This window comes from Dasypus novemcinctus, chromosome 12 (genome assembly GCF_030445035.2).
Source record: "Dasypus novemcinctus isolate mDasNov1 chromosome 12, mDasNov1.1.hap2, whole genome shotgun sequence".
NCBI classification, from domain to species: domain Eukaryota; kingdom Metazoa; phylum Chordata; class Mammalia; order Cingulata; family Dasypodidae; genus Dasypus; species Dasypus novemcinctus.
In genome coordinates, this window is record NC_080684.1 from 25,296,351 (window position 1) to 25,321,371 (window position 25,021).

At 36.4% G+C, this 25,021-nt stretch overlaps 1 pseudogene; it reads left to right on the top strand.

Moving 5' to 3' along the window:
* The window catches only part of LOC101410674 (olfactory receptor 6C2-like), a 43,399-nt pseudogene extending 25,915 nt beyond the window's left edge, over positions 1-17,484 (top strand).
* The last annotated feature ends 7,537 nt before the right edge of the window (positions 17,485-25,021 follow it).

A 25,021-nucleotide genomic window follows, 5' to 3' on the forward strand; every position in this document is an offset into this window, starting at 1 on the left:
AACTCATTTATGAGTTCTAGAAGCTTTGTTGTATACCTCTCAGAGTTTTCTATGTATAAGATCATGTCATCTGCAAATAATGAAATTTTGACTTCTTCCTTTCCAATTTGAATGCCTTTTATATCTGGTTCTTGCCTCAGTGCTCGAGCAAGTACTTCTAAGACAATATTAAACAGAAGGGGAGAGAGTAGGCATGCTTGTCCTGTTCCTGACTTTAGAGGGAAGGATTTTAGGATTTCTCCATTGTAAACGATGTTGGCTGTGGGTTTTCATATATACTCTTTATCATGTTCAAAAAATTTCCTTGTATTCAGATCTTTGGAGTGTTTTTATCAAGAAAGTGTGCTATATTTTGTCAAATGTTTTTTCTGCATCTATAGACATAATCATGTGATTTTTTTCCCTTCAACCTGTTTATAAGGTGTATTACATTGATTGATTTTCTTATGTTGAACCATCCTTGCATACCTGGAATGAATCCCACTTGGTCGTGTTGTATAATTCATTTAATGTGTTGTTAAATATGATTAGCAAGTATTTTGTTAAGTATTTTTACATCTAGGTTCATTAGAGAAATTGGTCTGTAGTTTTCCTTTCTTGTGGTGTCTTTGTTTTGCTTTGGTACTAGGGTAATGTTGGCATTATAGATTGAGTTAGGCAATGTTCCTTCTGTTTCGATTTTTTGGAAGAGTTTCAGCAGGATTGGTGTTAGTTCTTTATGGAATGTTTTGTAGAATTCACCTGTGAAGCCATCTGGCCCTGGGCTCTTCTTAGTTGGGAGGTTTTTAATGACTGATTCTATCTCTTCACTTGTGATTGGTTTGTTGGCATCTTCAATTTCTTCTTTCGTCAATATAAGCTGCTTATGTGTTTCTAGGAATTTGTCCATTTCCTCTGAATTGTCATTTTTGTTGGAATATAGTTTTCCAAATTATCCTCTTATGATAGTCTTTATTTCTGTGGTGTCAGTAGTGATATCTCCTTTCTCATTTCTTATTTTGTGTATTTGCATCTTCTCTCTTTTTTTCTTTGTTAGTCTCACTAAAGGTTTATCAATTTTATTGATCTTCTCAAAAAACCAGCTCTTGGTCTTGTTTATCTTTTCAAGTGCTTTCTTATTTTCTATTTCATTTAGTTCTGCTCTTATCTTTGTTATTTCTTTCTTTCTTCTTCCTGTGATTACTTTGTTGTTTTTTCAGTAATTCCTCCAAATGTGCATTTGGTTCTTCAATTTTTGCTCTTTCTTCTTCTTTGATATATGAATTTATGGCTATAAATTTCCCTCTTGGTACTGCTACTGCCTCATCCCATAAACTTTGGTATGTTGTGTTATCATTATCAGTTGTTTCAAGGTAGTTATTGTTTTCTTTTGAGATTTCCTCTTTGACCCACTGTTTTTCTAAGAGAGTGCTGATTAATTTCCATATCTTGGTGTGAGATCTGGGCCTCGTGCCCTTGCAGATTTCCAGCTTCACTGCACTGTGATCAGAGATATTATTTTGTAAGATTTCGATCTTTCTGAATTCATTTAGCCTTTCTTTGTGGCCTAGCATATGGTCTATCTTGGAGAATGATCCATGTGCACTTGAGAAAAATGTATATCCTGCTGTGTTTGGGTGTAATGATCTGTATATGTCTATTAGATCCAGCTCTTCTAATATACTGTTCAAATATTTTGTTTCTTTAGTGATTCTCTTTTGAGATGTTCTGTCCAGAGTTGATAGTGGTGTATTAAAATTCCCCACTATAATTGTAGATGCATCTATTCTTTCACTTAGTTTTTCCAGCATTTGCCTCATGTATTTAGAGGCGCCATTTTTCAGAGCATAAATATTTATGATTGTTTGTTCTTCTTGAGAGATGGTCCCTTTCACTAATATGTAGTATCCTTCTTTGTCTCTCACAAATGTCTTGCATCTAAAGTCTATCTTTTCTGATATTAATATAGCTACTCCTGCCTTTTTTTGGTTATTGTTTGCTTGTAAGGTTGTTTTTCCAACCATTCACTTTCAGCCTCCGTGAATCTCTGGGTCTAAGATGTGTCTTTTGTAGACAGCATATAGATGGGTCACATTTCCTCATCCAATGTCCCAGTCTGAATCTTTTGATAGGTGAGTTTAATCCTTTGACATTCAGGGTTATTACTTTCAAGGAATTATTTATGTTAGCCATATTTTGTTTGGACCTGTGTTTGTCATATTTGGTTTTTTTGTTTTTTTTCTTCTCTTTTTGTCTTTTTTGTTGCTCTTACACTTTCCTCCCACTCTGCCTGTCCTGTTTTTTCCTTTCTTCCTGCAGATCTCCCTTTGGAATTTCTTGAAGGGGAGGTTTCTTGTTGGCATACTCTTTCAGTTTCTGTTTATCTGTGAATATTTTTAACTCTCCATCATTTTTGAATGCTAGTTTAGCTGGATAGAGTATTCTTGGTTAGAAATTTTTTTCCTTTATTTCCTTGACTATATCATACCGCTGCCTTCTTGCCTCCATGGTTTCAGATGAGAAATCATCACTTAATCTTGTGGAGCTTCCCTTATATGTAATGGTTTTCTTTTCTCTTGCTGCTTTTAGGATTTTCTCTTTGTCTTGAGCATTGGATAATTTGACAAGTATATGTTTTGGGGTGGGCCTGTTGGAGTTTATGATGTTTGGGGTGCATTGTGATTCTTGGATATGTACATCTGTCTCTTTCAGTAGATTTGGGAAGTTTTCAGCCATTATTTCCTGCAACACTCCTTCTGACCCCTTTCCCTTCTCTTCTCCTTCTGGGATGCCTATAATACCTATGTTTGTGTGCTTTGTATTGTCATTTGGGTCCCTAAGTCCTAGCTGGGTTTTTTCTATCTTTTTATAGATCCATTCTACTATCTGTTTTATTTCCGATGTATTGTCTTCCACATCGCTAATTCTCTCCTCTGCCTCTTCTAAACTGCTGCTATTTGCTGCGAGTGTATTTTTGATTTCTTGAACTGTGGTGTTCATTCCCATCATATCTGTTATCTTTTTGCGTTTGTCTGAAATTTCCCCTCCCAGTGTTGTTTTCATATTGTTAACTTCTTCCTTTACTTCATTAAATTTGTCTCTGATATATGTTCTGAGATCTTTAAGTACTTGTGCGAAGTTCTGCTCCCCACCCTGGTTTTTAGTTTGTTCATTGGATTCAGCCATGTTTTCCTGATTACTGGTTTGGTTTGTAGTTTTTTGTTGCTGGCTGGTCATCATTTTATCTTGATGGGTTTAATCAGTTCCTTAGCTTCTTTATCTAGTCTTGGGGATTAATCAGCTGTTGTTTTTGCTTAAGTGTTATATCTTCTCTTTGTCACTTTGTTCTTCTTATTCTAATTTCTTATTGCTGGTTTAGTTCCATTTAAAGGAAAATATTAGGACCAGGGAAAGCAATTGTATAAGAAAGGAAAATGTGTAAAGTAGTATTGGTAATAAATGTTAACAGAGCAACAATCTGAGATTGGGAGGATGGATATTAGATTCATGTAAGTTGTGTAGAGTTATAGCATTTATTAGAGTACCTATAATGAGGTAGTCGACTGAATATGGGGGGAATATGGTATGAATTAAAAAGTTAGTGTTTTTATGAGAGTGGGAAAGAGAAAAGAAAGACAATAATTTCAAGAGTGGATAAAAGACAGAAAACAAAACAAAGGTATTAGAAATTAAAAGTTAGACAATTTGGGGATCAAAGAAAGGGAGGTGGAATATAGGAGAGACAGTAGATGATGGAGGATATCGAGATGTGGGGAAAAGGGGATAGTGTAGGTAGCCAAAATCAATTCACACAGAAATGAGGCAATGGAGGATGAGGAAACCCAGTAAATGTGAGGTGTTCCCTGCAGCACCTATTGTATAATTACGATAAAATAAAATAAGAAAAAAATGAGAGACAAGAGGAAAAAAAAGAGAAGAAATAAAGAAAGAAAAAGAGGGGTGGGTAAAGGGAGGGGAACAAGTAAGGAAAGGTAAAGAAGATGTAGAACAACAACAACGGCAACAAAAAAAAAAAACCTAAATAAATGAAAAAAAAGACCTTGGCAGATACAATGGGAGAAAAGACTAGGAGATACTGCAATATTAGCAACCAAGACAAATAAATAAATAAAAAATAAAAAATAAAGAAAACAAAACAAAAAAACAAAAAAGAAAAAATGCAAACGTTGAGGGCTAGGACAATCAAGGACCTCAGATGGACCTCACAGCATTGTCGATTCAGGGATGGAAAGTCTGTGATATTGCAGACTGAAGAGGTGTGTGTCTCTTGGGTGTGGGCCACCAGTGTTTAGGGGACACAGACCTGGCAACCTCAAATCTGGTTAACAGGAAGCCTGGGAGCACCACAGTGCAACACAGCCTTCAGGGATCTCCACAGCTGGGTGCCAGCCCTATGGGGGAGGTCACATCTGCAAACTCTGAGCTATGTGTCAGAAATCCGCAATTCCCCCTCTCACTAGGGTCTCTTCTGTGGGTGTATCACCAATTCGACTTCAGGACACCTCCTGCCCTGCAAGCCCCTGAAACAGCCAGCTGGGGGCTCTTCTACACTGCAGCCAATTTAAGGACGCTGCAGATCAGCAGCCAGGCCCAGGGGGCGGGGCTCCAGCTGTAAGCACTGATATCAGTGTCAGAAACCAAAAATCCCACACCTTGCAAAAGATTCCCTTAATCAGCTTCCAGACGAATCCCACCCTGCAAGCCCCCAAAAAGCCTCCTGGTGATGTCTCTTCACTGCAAGTGATCCAAGGCCGTTGCAGATTGGCAGCTGCGCCCAGGGGGCGGGGCTCCAGCCGGAAGCACTATTTTTCCTGTCAGAAATCAAAAATTCCCTGTCTCGCAAAATACTCCGTCTGTCTCCCCAAATCTGTTTCCCAAGGCCTCCTGCCCTGCCAGCCCCTGAAGAGCCCGCTCAGGGCTTATGAATTCCCCAGCACCGCAGAGCCTCCAGGAATCGCCGACCCGGTGCTGGTGCCGCAGTGCCGCCCGACCCAGGGGGGAGCGTCCTGCGTGCGGCCCCTACCTCGGTGTAAGAGAGCTTCAATTTTATCTTTTACACAAATCTTCTCTGTTACCTTCCCACCAAATTGATGTCCAGACACCTCCTGCCCTGCAAAATCCCGAAACAGCCTGGTCCTGAAGAATTTCTAATGCTGCCCAGCCGCTTCTTTGTAGGAGAGACTATAAGGTACACTCACTCAGCCACCATCTTGCCCCGCCCTCTCAGAACTTTTTTTTTTTCTTAGGGTGTAGGAGGTTGTTTGGATGCCAGGTAAGCTTGAATTAACAGACCACCCACATTCCATCAAGATGTAAGCTCAAATACACATTCAGTCTACATCCTTCCTGAATATACAAAGCCTATAGAGTTTATAACACTTATTTGACTTTCCAGAAACTAAGCAAACTTGGACACAGAATTATATAAGTTTGAATACATGCACAGGCCTTACTAGAAGGACAACATGAAATGGACAAACATCATATGCATTATACACATCCCAGAGAGAGAAGAGAAGGAAAAGAGGACTGAAGGTATGTTGGAGGAAATAATGCCTGAAAACTCCCAAACCCTAGTGAAGTACGTGGACATACATGTCCAGAACACACCCCAAACATAATAAATCCTAATAGGCATAGTCTAAGACATATACTGGTAAAATTATCCAATGCTCAAGACAAAAAGAAAATGCTGAAAGCAGCAAAAGAAACTAAAACCATCATGTACAAGAATGTTCAATAAGATTAAATGCCGATTTCTCAACTGAAGCCATGGAGGCAATAAGGCAGTGGTATGACATAGTTAAGATGCTAAAAGCAAAAAAAGAAATCTTCCAACCAAGTATTCTCTATCCAGCAAAGCTGACATTCAAAAATTAGGGGGAGTTCAAAATATTCACAGATAAACAGAAATTAAAGTTGTATGTCAGTAAGAAACCTTCTCTTCAAGAAATACTAAAGAGAGTTCTGCAAGTCAAAAGGAAAAAAAAAAGGAAAGAGAAAGTTGGAGGAGAGTGCAAGAACAAATAAAAATATGAAAAGAGAAATAAAAACAATGTATGGCATACATAAACCAAAAGAAAATACGGCTAGTGTAAGTAATTCCTTGACAATAATAATATTGAATGTTAATGGATTAAACTCAACAGTCAACAGATGCAGACTGGCAGAATAGATAAGGTAATATGACCCATTTACATGCTGCCTACAAGAAATCCACCTTAGTCCCGGGGATGCAAGGAGGCTGATAATGAATGGTTGGAAAATAAATTTAAAAGCAAATAATAAACAAAAAAGGATGGGGATAACTATATTAATATCAGACAAAATAGACTTTAAATGCAAAAATGTTGTAAGAGACAAAGAAGACTATTATATAATAATAAAAGAGGGTAATATATCAAGAAAAAAGAACAATCATAAATATTTATGCACCTACCAAGTGTGTCTCAAAATACATGAGGCAAACATGGAGAAAACTAATTGGAGAAATAGAAAGCTCCACAATTATACTGGGGGACTTTAATAAACCATTATCACCATAAGACAGAGCATCTCAAAAGAGTATCAATAAAGAAAGAAAGACACTGAATACATTAGAGGATCTGAACCTAATAGACATATACAGAACATTACACTCAAATATAGCAGGACATACACTTTTCTTGAGTGCACATGGTCATTACACAGAATACCATTGATTGTATGCTTTGGATGGATTTATGCTTTATTAGTATGTATTAACAAAAGTGATATGTTTAAAAATGCTATCTGTTATTTATTAGCATTATTTTTAATAATGAAAAATGGTAGTAAAGACATGAAATTAGTGGTGAAATTTTGAAATGTAATTTGTGACTAGGGAATAATACTTGAGAGTCAATGGACATTGTTGCTACTCTTAAAATTACACATAACCAGTGACATATGTTAGTCACAAGTTAAAATCATAAGAAGAGAATTGAAGTAAAATAAAAGTTTTAAATACAATGGCAAATAAAATCCTGAATATGCTGAATTTTAGAACAGTTAGAATAAAGAATATAAAAATGTCTCCAAATATCATATGGAGATTGAACAGCAGTCTTCATTTTTCTGAAAAATATTGTCTTCCATGTTTTAGATTTTTTTGATATCCTGTGTATACATTTAACATAAATTAAGCCTGTACAAACCCAATTCCCTCATAATAATCTAAATAGTTTTATCTAAAGAGTTTAGAACTGAAAAAATGGTATTAATAAATGGAATTCTGGGGGAGCAGGTGTAGCTTAATTGTTGAGCTCCTGTTTCACATGTAAGTGGTCCTGAGTTTGCTATCCAGTACTTCCTAAAGAAAGGGAATTCCGTAACTCTAATGTAATCATTTTTTGCCAAATTTTCAACTTTACCAATATTTATGGACAGGTGAGAATCCCTGAAGGCAGTGGTTTAGAAAATGAAGATAACACTCTGCAAAGAGATGAGAAAATGAGGGGTGATATATAAGGGATTTTGGAATGAGTATATTCCATAGTGTACGAGAACAGTTTCTTCTAGGGCCATATGAAACAAACACATGGGGTGTGCTCATAGGAAGGACGTTTACCAAGGACATTTACTGCTTAGGGAAGCCTATAATTTATGATACCATCTATATATTCTCTCCCCTCTGGGGAGGACTGCTAACCTTTAACTTATGTCTAGGTCATGAAGGCAGCTGTGTGCTGAGGATTTAGGGGGAGTCTGGGTCCCCACATTTCATTTTACTATATGAGAGAACCATCAGGTATCTATTACCAGGTGAAGAGAATACTTGACTTAAGGATATATCATTACTAATGACACTATCTCAGTAAAAATAAACAAAAACTGCTAAAAGGGAAACCACGATGAAGTACAAACATTTTTATTGGCAGGGGCGCTGATGCTAACATACACACCAAGCCATTAATGTCAATTATACCAAATATTCTGAAAGAATATTTGAAGAAAGAAGATAGCCTTATATTGGTTTCACATATTGCAAACAGTATTACTTTTTTTAATTTTTAAAGAAGCTTTAGATTACATAAATTTAATATAAAAATATAGGGAATTTCCACACATTCCCATTAACATGTTTCATTAGAGTGGTACATTTGTTACAATTGATGAACACATATTGAAGCATTGCGTCTACCCGTGGACATAGTTTACATCACAGTTTGCACTCTGTCCTGCACAATTTTGTAGGTTTTGACAAAATATATAGTGACCTGTATCCATCATTGCAATGTCATGCAAGATGATTCCAATGTCCTGAAAATTCCCCCGTATTACTTTCCTCTCTCTCCCCTCAGAACCTTTAGTAGTCACTGCCATTATATAAATTATGTGAGTTCTTCTATTACTAGAATAATAACTCTATAATAGAATAATAGCAAGTCTGTTTTAGTTCATTGTTCATTCCCCAGTCTTGCAGATTTGGGGATGATGTTGCTCACTCTGTTTCTCATTGAGAGGGGGCTTAGGCCCACTGGGGCAGATGGATGGAACTGTCTTGCTTGAAGTTGTACACACTCTCTATTCCTTGGGATGGGTATTGTCCTTCATCATCTCCAGGTTACTTGTTCTGGGTGAGTCCACAGAACTGGAGAGTAGGTGTTGCAATTCTGCTGAGATTCAGAGTTCAAGAGGCACATGAAAAGGACACATCTTTATTACATATATTTACAAGTATAGTGCTAATTATAGCTTCAAAACAAAGAGGAAGAAGAGCCATGTGCAGGGAAACTATAAATGAGTCTAAATATGTTACACTGGGGGACATAAATTGCAAAGGAAGGCCTACTGATGGTATATCAAATTGCTGAGCTTGTCTGCCCTGCTTATACTGACCAGGTGTTGCTGGAGATCTCAGGAGCACTCTTGCTTGAAGCAGTGTTTACTGTGGCAGTCAATGATATCCAGCTGAAACATGCATAAATGTAATCTCTGGAAAGATCTCCTGAATCACTTGGAAAACTCTTGGCCATAAAAATTTATTTGTATTTACCATTTCCCCTTTCTGGTCAAGATCTTTTTTTCTGATGCATTCCTAGATTGTACTTGGTAATAATCCCTTGATGCCAAAGATGCTTATACCCAGGAATCATGTCCCACATCAGGGGTAAGGTATTGAGCTTATTTGCTGAATTTGGCTGAGAGATAGGTCGCATTTGAGCAACAAGGAAGCTTTCAGGAGGTAACCCTTAGTCAATATATAATACTAGCCTAAGTTTAAATTTCACAAGAAAAGGTCCATAAGTACATTCATCAATGTCAAGGCCCTGGCATAATGGTCTGGCTTCCTTCACTAGGAACTGTCCTTGTACTTGGGGAATTCTTGCCATTATCTTAGAGAATGTAGCAGAACTCCAAAAGGTGGGAATTCAAAATTATTTCGGTTATGGTGAGTCTCCGTGCACCAAGACTATGCCCCATGAACACTTGAACATATTCATATCTCTTAGAGGAATGCCCAGGTGTATCCTCCTCATACCAACACCCATCACTGTCATCCCAACCAGTTATCCTCCCCTGTCACAGTTGTGACCCTTCTGTGATCTAAAATTTCTCTGAAAATGAAGCCGACAAATAACCAAATAAAATTAACAGGAAAATGATATAATAATAGTAGTCATAAAAATAAATAAAACAGAAAAAAATTAAAATTTTAATAATATCAAAACTTTTTAGGTATTGTGTCTTTCATAATTTTAAAATCTGTTTTCTTGTATGTACAGTGATATATTCTTCCATATATTCCTTCAGTGTCTTATTTTTTTCATTTTATCTTCAAAGAAGCTTTAGGTTACAGAAAAGTCACATAGAAAATATAGGTAATTCCCATATGCCTAACATCCTGCCCCTTTTCCACGTTCCTCTGTTAATAACACTTTTCAAACATGTATGTTTTTCAAAAGCATGAAGAGCTTATTTTAGGAATTGTTGTAATACCCAAACAAAGACATTACGTTAAAACACTAATCAATAGGAAAATAAACACATCATATATTTATCTTATGAAATACTTCCTTGCATTTAAAAGAATAAACAAGAATTTCATTGTTCAAAAACTCATTGTTATTTGCAAATTTTGCAAGATTATGTCCCTTATCAATTATTCCACTTAACTCGTGCTAAAATATGTAAAACCATAAAAGAATGAAATTCTAATGTTTGAAATAAAAGTACAATAAAAATCAACATATGTCAGTTCTCTAAATCAGTCCAATAGTTAACAGTGCTTCCAAAATTAACTTTATAAATTCATGCATACTACACACATATTTGACATATTTCAACCAAGCATTTATTGGATACCTTATTGGTTATCCAATTGTCTTACTTGAACAGTGAGACTTTTAAAGTCCTATTGACAGAAAGTTAGAAGTCTTTCATATCTCCATAACTTTTTAATTAAAATTTTTTTTTGTCTTAATGACAATTTAGTGTGTCAAAATACTCTGGGCTCCTTATGCATGACTATGTTAGGCAGGCTAAAGCCAACACAAAGATGCCTAAGTCCTAATCTTCATAATTTGTGAAATGCAATCTTAAAGTGCCAAAGGAACTTTACAAATGTACTCAAGTCAAGAATCTTAGGCCAAGGATATCAGAAAGGTTCTTATAAGGAATAGATGGAGTAGGAGAGTAAGAGAAGCAGATGTTATGCTATAAGCCAAGATCAGGGTAAAGCAGCCACAAGCTAAGGAATGCTGGCAGACTTTAAGAACATTTAAAAGGCAGGGAAACAGATTCTCCCTTCTGGGAAAATCACAGATACATGGTCAGTGGTCATTTCCTGGCCTATCCTAGCACCTGCTTCCTTTTCTATTGCATACAGATATTTCCATCTGTTCCATTTCAGTCTTTGGGATTTTAGGTCTAATGAAAAGGACTGACCATTCTTTGAAAGGGTCCTGGGAACAACTAGCTCCAGATACTTATCAGGGAGAGAACTCTCAGTGGCAAGGTCCTCTCCACTGGGGTATATAAATAATCAAAACTCAAACAGTAGAGCATCTTTGCTTGCCATACACTGACCTGACCCAAGCAGTTGGTCTCCCCAGGTGACCAAAGAAAATATGATCTCTTCACGTGCTCTTTTGAACATATTCTGTTATGTAAGTTAAAAAAAAAAAAGTCATTTTCTGAAAGTTTCTATTGTGCCTAAGCCTGTATTCCCACAACACACTGTAGAGCAGTGCAATAATGGTTCCAGTTAGGTCTGCCTTGGTGGGTAAATGAACAAGTTGCTGAACCCATGCATAACCTCCATTCTTGCCACCTCAAATACTTTTTCCATGAGCTCTTTGGACAATGGCAGGTGCGCTGTAAAAAGAATCTCACTGATCTCCACAGAATGGGACATCCTATTCACTTGATAATAAAAATCCTCACCTGCTGAGGTCACTCTCTGGTGACCATTCACATGGAACACAAATATCTTTTCTTTTTTTCCCATTAAGCAAGGTCAGGTCTATCCACATACATCTCTCCCAGACCTCCTTGTCAACAACTTTCAAATCATGTTCCTTCCACCTCCCTGACCATCCTGCAAAACAGTTGGCTACAACCCATGTATTACATTCAGTCACATGTCTGGTCATTTCTCCTTCAAAACAAAATGAATAACCAGGGTCTCTCCTTGAAGTTCTGCCACCTGGCAGGATGCTTTTTCACAGCTGTCCTTCAGGGACATGCAAGAAAGGACTGTAGAGATTTCAAGTTGTGCCTGCAAACTGTGCAAAACAGCCTGTAAATCATGCCCAATTTTCTCTTCCTCAGTCAGCTGATCATAGAGAACTATGCAGGAGGCTATTTCTATGAGCTGGATGAGAGAAGATAATGTGGCAGGAGTCGGGGTCATTGGCATTTGGGACAGTTCTTCATGTAACATACTTGTGACTTCAGCTGCTTAAACCCTTTCTGTTATATGTCACTTCCATTTGATAATGGAGGTGTGCCATTTACGCTCAACATTACGATGTGTCAAGTTAGACATTGCAGTGTTCATGATGGCAAGCTCAGTTCTAAGGATATTAGTGGCTCTTAAGTGTTCAGTCCCTGTATACTAATACCAGTAGCAAGCCAAATCTATTTCTCAAAAGGAGAGTAGATATCTTCAGAGGATTCAGGGCTTTGCTCCAAAGATCCTAACATCTGAACTGGGATTCACTTAAGGGGGTCTGCAAATTCTCCAAACAGCATATCTGCTGAGCAATTAGTCTGACAATATGAAAAAAAAAGTTTGTACAATGGTTATTCTTGAATTGTTTTATAATTATGAAAAATGAAAAAGGAACTAAAAAGATTTGTTGGAAATAAAAAATTGTTTGATAACCATAGAATTATATTTTAAAATGGTAACACATTGGAACGAGCATAAATTTATAATAAACTTAGGTTTAAGTGCTGATGTTACTTTAATACAGTAGACTGAGCTCAAATGGAATTCAAATAAGCTATATAAATAGTTATTGAGAAAAAAATAGATTCACACATATCTAAGACTGAAATAATATCTAATAATCTATATCTCTCAATATACAACATTTTTTTTAGTTTAACATTCATGCATTTATATTACATGTTACATATAAGGTATATTTGCAAGGAGAAAGTATGGAAGCATATGCTAGTGCATATGAAATAGTGGCATATATTGCAACTTATAAAAATTATTTTCGTTATTGTTTGGCCATGAGTACTTTTGCATTTGTTCATTTGATCAATTCTCCTATCAACATATGATTTATTCATTCTATCAAAAATTAATAAAGGAGAGAACAGAGAAGAAGTATGATCTCTTTTTTTTTTTTTTTTTTTTTTTTTTTTAGGTGTTGGGCCCAAGGATTGAATGCAGGACCTCATATATGGAAAGCCAATGCTCATCGGCTTCACTTTGTTCATTTTCCTTTGTTTTTCTTGTTGTTTGTTTGTTTTTTTTTTTTTAGGAAGCACTGGGAACTGAACGCCAAACCAAATGTATGGGATGCAGGCACTCATCTGAGTGAGCTGTATCTTCTCCAAATGTGACCTTTAATTACATTACATGTTAGAAATTATACAAGTAAGTGGTCTTGGATTTTTAAAATTAAATTCTTATTGTTTTCCAATCTGTCTCTATTAAATGTTTTTGTTTCTATTGCCCACCTCTATAGACCATGTCCCTACTGTTAGAGGATTAGGTTTGATTTTTTTTATTCCCAAAGTTCATTACACAAATGATCCTCCAGTAATTTTTGAAACTGGGTCACCAAGGATCCTGTTGTTTATTAACTTGGTTACAGATTTGACTAATAAAAGAGATACCGCACTTCAAACTGTAAAACCCTCTCTTTGAGCAAAGAGAGTTCAGAAATCCAAGTCTTTCAAACCTAGGAGTTCCTTTTAAATCACTTGATGTAATTGGAAGATAGAAAATACAACTCACCCAAGGATGCTGCAACTATTCACATGGATTCAAACAGGAGGACCAGAAGTTTTCATGCAGGCTTTCAGCATGACATTCATTTTCAAATTTATAAATGTCAGGACTGGTCTAGTTAAATAACTTATAGAAGAAGCTATGATTAACTGACAGAGTGTAAGTAAGAGTGATTCCAGTGTTTGGATTATATTCTCCTTTGAAAGAATAAGTGATATTTGCACCTGGTAAATGGACTGTTCCTGACTGTATAAAACTGAGATGTGAGTGTTATTATGGCTAGAAAGGAAATGCCAGTTTTCATTGTGCATTACTCTAAAATACTCTATATTCATTGATATAATTGTATGCAATAAGTAGGAGCTCGGCAAGTGGACTTGCCCAGTGGTTAGGGCGTCTGTCTACCACATGGGAGGTCCACGGTTCAAACCCTGGACCTCCTTGACCTGTGTGGAGCTGACCCAAGCACAGTGCTGGTGTGCACAAGGAGTGCCCTGCCACGCAGGAGAGTCCCCGGTGTAGGGCAGCCCCACACGCAAGGAGTGTGCCCCATAAGGAGAGCCACCCAGTGCAAAAGAAAGTGCAGCCTGCCCAGGAATGGCGCCACCCACAGGGAGAGCTGATACAACAAGATGACACAACAGAAAAAGAAACACAGATTCCCGGTGCCACAGACAACTGGGGTGGGGATGGGGAGGGGAGAGAAATAAATAAATAAATCTTTAAAAAAAAATAAGTAGGAGCTCATTTAAAGGCAGCCAAGGAACCCCAAAGATTTCAGCAAAGCAGCATCTGAATGCTGCAGACTCCCGGACATATCGAGGCCTGTTTAAACTTGATTTCAGAAACTAGAACCCAAAACCATGAGGCAATAAATTTCTATTGGTAATCCAAATCATATGTGATATTTACCACAGCAGCCTTGGCAGAATAGGACAATAGTAAAACATATCACAAAATAAAGTAATTGGAGATTCCAAGAAAAATTCCTTTTTGGGAAAGAGTAATTCAATTTATTAACTATTTGAATAGCTGGTGTAGTATTTAGTTTGTGCTCACTGAGGAAAAAAAATCTATCAAGAAGACATTGACACAAATTTAGAATTTCATAGTCCCTGAATTCTGATTTGAATTTCTACTCAGGGATGCAGAGGGGAGGTAAAAGCAGCAATAATTAAAATAAAACTGTTCTTGGCAAACGAGCAAAGAGGAGAAGACAAATATCGCTTTTGGCAGGATTGGAGGTAGTGGATACAATCAGAACTGGGCTTCTTTGTATTAAATCTTACTTCACTTTAAATTTTTCTTCAAAAATAAAAGTTGTCACAATATTAGAGAATGCACACAACGAATTGAATAAATTCTCCATTCCATCAGCATTTAGATACATCCTAAATAACATATAATACAGCTCTATGTTGAAATTTTATTTAATTTTTGCCAGGAAGTATTTCTTAGGTATCATATACATGTCTGAAACTATAAGTGATGGATGTTATTCCTTTTGCCCTAAGAGAGGAGTAAGAATTGCTTCCTATGAAATTCTTTCACCCCATATATCAGAGGCTCAAATTGTAAAAAGCAGTGAGCAAGTATTTGCATCCCAAGTAAAACTAGGGTTTCAGGAACATAGATTAGTAATAAAAGAAAGTGTGGCAGAGGAAAGATTATTTTAGATAGAAAATCTGTTGAAAGTCATTAGTTCAATGATGAGAGAAACTTATTAGTTAGATTATTTTATAAAATCATTGAGAGGAAAAGGATTCAGGTATGAAAATTTTTAGTTTGAGGTATATTGACTATGTTCCTGAAATTTTGAAAAGCAACAATATTTGGAGATTGAGAAGTTAGGGAGCCAAGAAAATATTTATGACTGTATTTATTGAGTTAAAAATGTTTACTAAAAAAGAATAAAGAGTGAACGTAATAGAGACCAGAAATAAAATAAGCACTCAGTAATTAGAAATAAAAAAGTGTGAGGAAAAATGGGTATGGTCTTAAGATTAGTTTTGTGACACAGTGTGAGATGAAAAGTACACCTTCCATACATGTTTTTAATATGTTGAGTTAAAAATTGATGAACTTTGGCAAATATACATGGCATTGTAATGGACAAGCATAAAAAGTGAAATCATTATGTATTCAAGTTAATGACAGCACTAACTTATAACTATGAGTCATACCAAGGATAAAATTTTCTAGGTTCTATGTATATTAACAAGCTTAATCTTTTAACAATAGTATATGAAGGATATTTATTATTATTTCTATACTAGCAATTGTATAAGGAACACAGTGAGAACAAGCAGAGTTTGGGTAATTTAATTAGTACTGTAAATCTGTTCTATTTTGCATTTAGTGACATTGATACTGGAATGTTGGAACATGTTTCAATGTTATTTAACAGATGGAAAACATAAAAGCAATTGTGATTATATCATACAACCGGTGCATATCACATTCAACATATGTTAACCATTTTATCAAATAAATTTCTCATTAAAACTAACACTGAGTTCACCACAACATTGGCAATAACATAACTTTAGACAGAATTACATGAGGAGAGAGAGAGGAAAAAGTGAATAGAAAGTTGTTAAAGAATAAAACACCAATTTTTAAAATTGTAATAATGCTAAAACCATAATCAAAAGCAATGGATATGAAAAACCTGTACAGTGATGACTAAATTATTTGTCATATATTTGCAATTCATTACTAAACAAAGTACAATGAAAGCCATAAAAATTTTGAAGAAGACTAAGATTTGGCTTCAATTGCAGTTAGCAGTCCAAGATAAATAATTCCCATATAAAGTACAGAAAAATAAAATATCAATTGGGAATAAAAAGTGGTGTAAAGGAAGAATTCCTAAAATACTGGAGTGTGACATGGGCAAATAATCAGATTTGTTATAAAATATACTATGATATTTCCAAAGCACACACCTGTGGAAACTATGCTTTTTAGTTGCTTATAACCAAATATAAAACTTGCATGAATATGGATGGTTGGCTGAATTATTGAGCCATTAATTGTTGAAAAGTGATGTTTAACACCTCTCTTCTCTTTCTGAATTATAAAGGAAGATTGAATAGAATTCAGGATTCAGTGAAGAGAAACCAAACAATAACAACATTTATCCTGCTGGGACTGAATGATAACCCACAACTGAAGGTTCTCCTACTCATCTTTCTATTTCTCACCTACATATTGAGTTTAACTGGTAATCTGACAATCATCTCCCTCATCTTCTTGAATTCCAACTTTAAAACTGCCATGTACTTTTTCCTTCAAAATTTCTCCTTCTTAGAAATCTCATTTACATCTGCTTGTATACCCAGATACTTGTGTATGTATTAACATGTTCACAATTATCACATATGATAATTATGTCATACACAAATTTTTTACATACCTTTTTACTGTTACAGAAATTTTTTTCCTGGCCACCATGTTCTATGACCACTATGTAGCCATCTGCAAACCACTATATTATGTGACCATCATGAACAAAAAAGTCTGTCAAAAACTGGCCCATTGTTGCTGGACACCTGGATTGTTGATTCTACTCCCACCACTCTGCATGGGCCTAAATCTGGAATTCTGTGACACTAATGTCATTGACCATTTTGCCTGTGATGTATATGCCCTCCTAAAGATTTCATGCTCAGCTACATGGCTCATAGAGCAGATGGTCGTAATCTGTGCTGTGCTGACCTATATCATGACTCTCGTATATGTACTTCTATCCTACATATACATCGTCAAAATCATTTATAATTCCCTTCTGCCCAACAAAGGAAAAAGGTATTTTCTACCTGTTCCTCCCACATGATTGGGGTCTCTATCACCTATGCAGCTGTATCTTTATCTATTTCAAACCTTCATCAAAGGTTTCAGTGGCTGTTAAAAAGTACGCTTCAGTGTTAGCTACTTCCATTGCTCCCGTGCTGAACCCCTTCATTTACACCCTAAGGAACAAGCAAGTAAAACAAGTTTTAAATGACTCAATCAAGAAAATTGTATTGTCTTCAAAGAAACAATGAGATTTACTAATAAAGAGGAATCAAATTTCCATGATAATCATTATTCCTTAAGATCTATCCTTTTCTTTAATTTCCTTTCTTTTCGTGGACAGAAGCCTTATCATGATTACATTTCTCAGTAAGAGAATATAAGACATTGTCAGGGAACAAAAATGACTTCATATCTATTAATAAAACAAAACAAAGTTAATGAATTCATCTTAATAAAATTTCTGAATTGATCAAATATGCAAATTGCCCAGTCCAGTTACAGGTTTTGAGAACCATTTGGATCCTGGCACTTTTTCATGTTGTTTATTTTTCACTTTAGCAAAAAACCAAGGAAGAAAAACCTTCTTGGGACAGTGTTCTTCATACTCAAGATGAGCTCTTTATCATGAAGCAATAATATCAACAGTGTTCCTGTTGGCATTGCAATGACAGTGATTAAAGCAGTCACCGTTAGGAAATCACTAGAGACCTATAATTTCTCCTATCTCTTAATTTATAAAAAGTATTAATTTAATCTTTAGAAAGAGTTAAATTGAATTTCAGAGCAGTTAAATAATGCTAGTAGGAGGTAAAGTCAGGAAGCAATTTCATTTTTAACAGATTCCATGTCCTGGGATTTTACAGCCTGTAACACTCCAGCTACATATATTTAGCATTAAGATGTGCTCCTGGGACATATATGGATAGACTACATATACTGAATATAGTTATAGTTTAATTAATTATATTGAAAATTTATGTGATTTCTAAGAGACAAAAAGTACCAAAAATATAGTATAAAATTTTAATGTAAAGCCTTCATTTGTACAGAGAATGGAAAGATATTTATTTTTCTAGAATACACTTTGTATTTAATACTACATTTAAAAAAGGAAAACTTGTACTTTAACAGAGAGAAATGAGGTGCAAAAAGGTTTGTTCAAAAAGTGAGGTCAAAAACCTGTGTATCAGCCATGCTACTGGCTTTGATAATGCTGGTCTGTGATTGGGGTAGGATGGAGAGTTTGCGTTGACTATCCATGGAACTGCGGGCAGGGTCAGGAAAAAGAACAGATGAACTCTAGAGATTAAAACTACAATGTTGAAATGTTCTTTTGGCAAATACGACAGGGGAGAATTACTGATGTAGTGTATTGTATGGGGGGGAGGGCATACAGGACAGGTTGCACCTGGGGCAAGCTTCTATGGAATATGTAAGTGTTCATCTTGTCAATGTGTGTTAAATCAGTGGATGGAGACCCACAAAATAAACAATAAAATATCAAACTTCCATCCAGGGGCATCCTGTTGTGTTCTCAAATAGAGGGGCAAAAATCCCTTGAGAACATAGGCAGTGCCTAATGAAAGAAAACAACCCAATAAGTCAAGTCCTCAGTATTATTGCAACTATGAATCTTATTCTTCAAAAAATGAAACTTGGTTATTACCATAGGTTCCGAAGGATTGGGTCGGGGAGAAAAGAATAGCTGGAACATAGGCAATTTTTAAGGGACTGGAATTGTTCTGCAATATCTTGCAATAATGGAGATAGGACATTTTAAATTTTGTCAAAACTAATAAAAGTGTATTATCCAAAATGTAAATCAAAATTTTAAAAATTTACCATGGTTAGTAAAAATGCTTCAATATTTGTACATCAATCAAAACAAGTGTACCATCTGTTTATAAAATGTTATTAATAGGGAAGAGGGGAGAAGAGGGAGGTCATTGCATATATGGGAATCCCCATGTTCTCTATATGACTTTTCTGTAACCTAAAGCCTCTTTGAAGATAAAATGAAAAAAAAAAAAGACACTGGGGAAATATGTGGAAGAAAACATCACTGTACATCCAAGACAATAGATCTTACAGTGATGAAAGTTATAATGTCTACAAAATATTTTTCTTATTTTAAGTTTTAAAAAATTGTATTTTATTTATTTTTAAAACTATCATTATTTCATTTCCTTATTATTTTTATTTGGTTATTTTCTTGGCTTCATCTTTGGAGGTGTTTTGGGTCACAGAAGGATACAACTGTTGCAGGGGAGGATCACTGGTGTGGAGTATCAGTGATTGGGAATTCATGGGAGGGGATTCCCTGGGGCATACCTTTAAGGCATATGAATGTGTTCATCTGTTCATGGAACATTGTCATGGTGGATGGAGATCCATGCAATAACTGAAATAATATTGAATTCCCATCCTGGGGATCTCTGCTACATTCTCTAATAGGACAGTAAGAATCTGCTCAGTATCGGGACACTGCCTAGTGAAGGAGAATGGACTATTTTTCCAGGCCCTTGATATTGACGATTGTACTTATGAACCTTTACTTTTGAAATAGAAACTTAGCCTAGTATTGTATATTTCCTAAGAGTTGCCTCCTGAGAGCCTCCTTGTGGCTCAAATATGACCCTCTCTCTAAGCCAAACAGAGCATATAAATGCACCACCTTCCCCACACACCCCACCAGTGTGGGACATGACTCCCTGTAATGAGTCTCCCTGGTACTGAGTGATTTTTACCAAGCACCAATTAGCAATACACCTGGAAAAAGATCTTTACCATAAGGGGCAAATGGTAAACACAAATGAGCTTCTATGGCTGAGATTTCAGAGTCAGGAGTTCATTCCAGAGGTTACACTTATGCAAGTCTCAGCAGGATCTCACTGACTTCCATAATAAATATTGCCTCAAACGTTGTGTTACTGAGGTCTCTAGAGACCTCTAGACACTAGAGTCAAGGCAGACAGCTCAAGAGTTTGGCACCCTGCCAGTGGGCCTGACCTTGGAATTTATGCTCCACAGTATGATAGAGTGGGACTCATTTGTGGTTACCCTAAACATGGCTTTTCTACCTTGTATTTGAGTTAGTACTGAACTTGATAGGTACATGTCCAAGAGACTTAAGTTTTTGGTCCATCCACATGCCAGTTTGGCACTGAATCTCAGCAGAGTTCCAAAACCTGATCTCCAGTTCCTTAGACTCCCCCAGGAAACTAATAAGGAGATGATGATGGACAACATCCATTCCAAGGAACAGAGAGTCTGCAACACAAAGCAAGATAGTTCTATCCATCTGCCCCATGGTATCTAATCACCCTCTGAAACAGTCAAAGTGGGCATCATCATCCTCAAATCTCCAAGATTGGGGAATGAATAATGGACTAAAGTAAACTTGCTATTTTTATACTCTAGATGTTTTGTTACTTTAGCAATGGAGGAACTTTTATCATGAATGTGGAGGCCGTGACCACTAGAGGTTCTGAGGGGTTCGAGATAGAAAAATAGTTGTAATATGAGGGCATTTTTGTTACTTTGAAATTGACCTGCATGATGTTGCAATGATGAATAAAGGCCTTATATAGGTTGTTATAACTTACAAAATTGCATGGGACAGAATGTAAATGATAATGTAAACTACAATCCACAGCTGAGGTCAATGCTTCAATATCTGTTCTTCAATGGTAACCATACGAATGAATGATTTTGTTAATGTGGGAAAGTGGGGCAGGGGAGGGAGTGGGCATATGGGAATACCTTATATTTTTATGCAACATTTATGTAATATAAAATTTCTTTAAGAATAAATAACTAAATTATATAATTTAAAATACGTTAGGTATCTATTTTCTTTCTTTTTTATTATTAAAAAAAGGATAAATACCACTCCTGAGAGGGTAGCTGCATATATCTGTGAATTGGTATACAAAATGGAAGAAATGAATACTAATTGCAATTATACATTTTTCCAATGAAGACCCAAAAAGCAAGGAAAAAGGATTTAAAAAGCCACTCCGTGATCAATTAATTTCAACAGGAGCAAGGATTCATAGAAAAAAATAGGGCTTTATTTACCCACTGAGGTTTCTTCAATCAGGTCTTATGTATTTGCTCTGCCCTATTGGATCCTCAAGGTTGATATTTTGAAACAGGTTCCTTTCATCTGTATGATCTATGTTCTAAGATCACTGGTTTATCCTAGCTTTTCACATTCATATACTGAGGGTTTTATTTTAATGATTTTTTCCTATTTGTCTCATATTATTTATTAACACCATCCTTGCCCAAATTCCCAGACTGACAAAAACACTTAGTTGGTATTTGTAATGACTTGAGGTGGACCCTGATCTAACTGAAAACCTCCTGAACAAATGCTGACAAAAAAAGAGGCCAAACTATTTAACACACTATGAACAAGGGAAATTCATCCCCCACTAACAAGAAAATACTAAGGGCCTCTTTCCAAGGAGAATCTTGGTGTGATGCCTCTGATATATCCAATCCCTGTCCCTACCAATGGCACCCCATTAAATCTTACTCTGGAGACACTAATAAAATCCTGTCTAGAGTTCTAAAAATCATGTCCTTTTAAATCACCACCATAATATGTATATCATTACGTTGAATATACATGCTAATTTTTCATAATTCTAAGAAATCTGGGAGAAAATGAAGAAGTAACATTGTGTCACTCATGAAAAATTTAAAGTCATCAAACAATTACTGGAGATAGAGCAATAACTGTTCCAGACTTTGTAAGTTGTTCAGACCTGCTCAACTATTACCTGTGTTAGAATAAACTGTACCCATTAGTACCTATAGCACAATCTATTTCCATATATTTAGTCTCTCTGGACAATCCTAATCATCTGTAATGGGCTTTTTAATGGCCCCTAATACCTTGAACATAATTCCTGTGAATTTAAAATGGACTTGGCAGCTATGATGAAGTTATGGATCTTAAAATTAAGAGATTAATCTGAATTACCCAGGTGGGCACAATATAATTTAAAAAAGATTCTTAAAGGAGGAGGCAGGAGAATCAAATCACCAGTAGAAATATGATAATGGAGCAAGAGGTTGAAGCGATGCAAGGAAGGGATCATGAGACAAGGAATGTAGGCGGTCTCTAGAAACTATAAAAGGCAATGCTACAGATTATTTCTTTAAGATTCCAGAAGGAATGCAGCTCTGCCGACCTCTTGATTTCAGACTTTTGATTTCCAGTACTTAAGAGAATAAATTTGCTCCGTGTCTAGTAACTAGGTTTGTGGTCAATTTTTGCTTAAGTAATTGAAAATTAAGACACCTGGAGAAAGAAGCATTTCTTCCAAAATAGATGTGCAAATACATCCAGATTAAGTGAAGCTATATTTGTGAATATGGGTACACTAATGTACTAACCCACGAGTGAATCCCATCTCACTATCTTCCACATGATTATCAAGTGGCTGATTAGATACCTGAGAAATTCTTTAAAGAATTAGAGAGGAGCAATAGCTCTAGAATATAATAAATATTTGAAACCCATCTATAAAATCTTCACACAAGTCTCTGAAATTTCAAGTCAATACAGAAATAAATGATCTGGCTTCCTGAAAAAGAAAAACAATCTTTAAAGAAAATATGCATCCAGTACTGTCAGCACATCAAAGAACTTCTTGATATGCAAGGATGCAATATAATGTGACCTTTAGTCTGTGGAATACAGTCAATAGTAAACAATCCTGACATAACACAGATTTAGAATCTAAGGACAAATACCCTATAGAGATATAACAAGTACATTTAAAAACATACATTATAATGTCATAAAATGTGAACTTCAGAAATAGCAAAAAAAAAAGTGGAAACCATCCATAAAAATTAACCAAATGTAATTTCTACCTCAAAAATATGGAATAACTAAAATAAACAATTTAAAGAAAATTTAGGATAGCAGAAAAATGATCAATGCACTTCAAAAATAGATCAATAGAGCTCTCCTTTTCTTTTGCATTCAGTGGCAGAGAGGCATGGAAAGGATTCATCCTCAGAATTGCCAAAGGAACCAACTCTAGTGACACTTCGATTTCACCTTTCTGTACTGTAAGAGAATAAATTTCTGTTGTTTTAAACCATCAAGTTTATAGTAATTTTTTATAAGCCCTGAGAAACTAATATATCATCTATGGATAATACACATGGATAGGCTGGTTGGGATTGGGAAGGTAGAGACAATGCATTTCATTTCTTTGGGGGCCTGGTGAAGGTGCTACACAGACCTCTAGAGGCCAATGTCAGTGAACACTGTACAATGATATCAAGAAAATGGTTATTCCACAAACCAAATGGCCTCCTAAGTTACTGTACTTTGGTGTCTAGCCATGATCCCAGTCACTAAGTTTGAGAGGTAAGTAGGAAAATGTCATTTTTTTAAATTGATTTTGTAAAAATATTACATTAAAAAAAATATGAGGTCCCATTCAAACCCAGCACCCCCACCCCACCACTCCCCCCCCAGCAACACTCACTCCCATCATCATGACACATCCATTGCATTTGGTAAGTACATCTCTGGGCATCTCTGCACCTCATGGTCAATGGTCCACATCATGGTCCATACTCTCCCACATTCCATCCAGTGGGCCCTGGGAGGATTTACAATGTCCGGTTTTTGCCCCTGAAGCACAATTCAGGGCAACTCTAAGTCCCAAAGGCACCTCCACATCTCATCTCTTCCTGCCATTCCCCATACCCATCAGCCACCATGTCCACTTTTCCCACTCCGATGCCACCTTTTCTCTGTGGACCTTGGAGTGTTGTGTCCGTTGCACCTCTATGTCAAAAGGATGCTCAGATTCCACATGGATACTGGATGTAATCCTCCTGCTTTCAGTTGTAGGCACTCTAGGCTCCATGGTGTGGTGGTTGTCCTTCTTCAACTCCATCTTAGCTGAGTGAGGTGAGTCCAATAAATCAGAGTGTAGGAGTTGAAGTCTGTTGAGGCTCAGGGCCTGGCTATCATATTGTCAGTCCATAGATTCAATCCCCTAAATATGTCTTAAACCCCAACACCAACTACAATTCCAGTAAAGTAGCATGAAAGTCTTGTGAAAAGAGATCCCATCTGAGTCTGATTTCATTACACAGAAACACCAGCTCCAAAGAAGGAACATCTGACATGGCAGTGAACCCCATCTGCCATGACCATAGAACCCGTGGGTCTCTTTAGCCCTCAAAGGAACGAATACCTGGGGTTGTATCTACTTTATCTGTCTCTTAGACTCTGCTCAGTTGTGCATAAGGGCAATCCTTCTGACAGCCTCCAGACTCTTTTTTAGAGACTCATAGCCATATAAACTCATTTCTCCTTTCCATTTCCCCCTTACATTAGGTCAAACAGCATTTTAAAGTCATGTTATTATATGTAGACAGGGATATTCTGCTGATCTGCATTGAACCTTCAATTCAAGGTCATTTTCCAGTTGCATCATCAATTGGTACTTGGTAGTGATCCCTCGGTGCCAGGGAGGCTCATCCCCGGGTGTCATGTCCCATGCTGGGGGGAAGGCATTGCATTTACATGCTGAGTTTGGCTTCGAGACTGGCCACATTTGAGTAACATAAAGGCTGTCAGGAGGAAATTCCCAGGCACAGTGCTGCTCTAGGCCTTGTTCTTATTTTGTTTGCGGAATAAGTAGAGTGGTGAATTATACCATAACTTTAAGTGACATATTCTATGCTACTATTTCATAACCATGTGTTACAACAAACACATTTGTAAGTTTATTGGTAGAA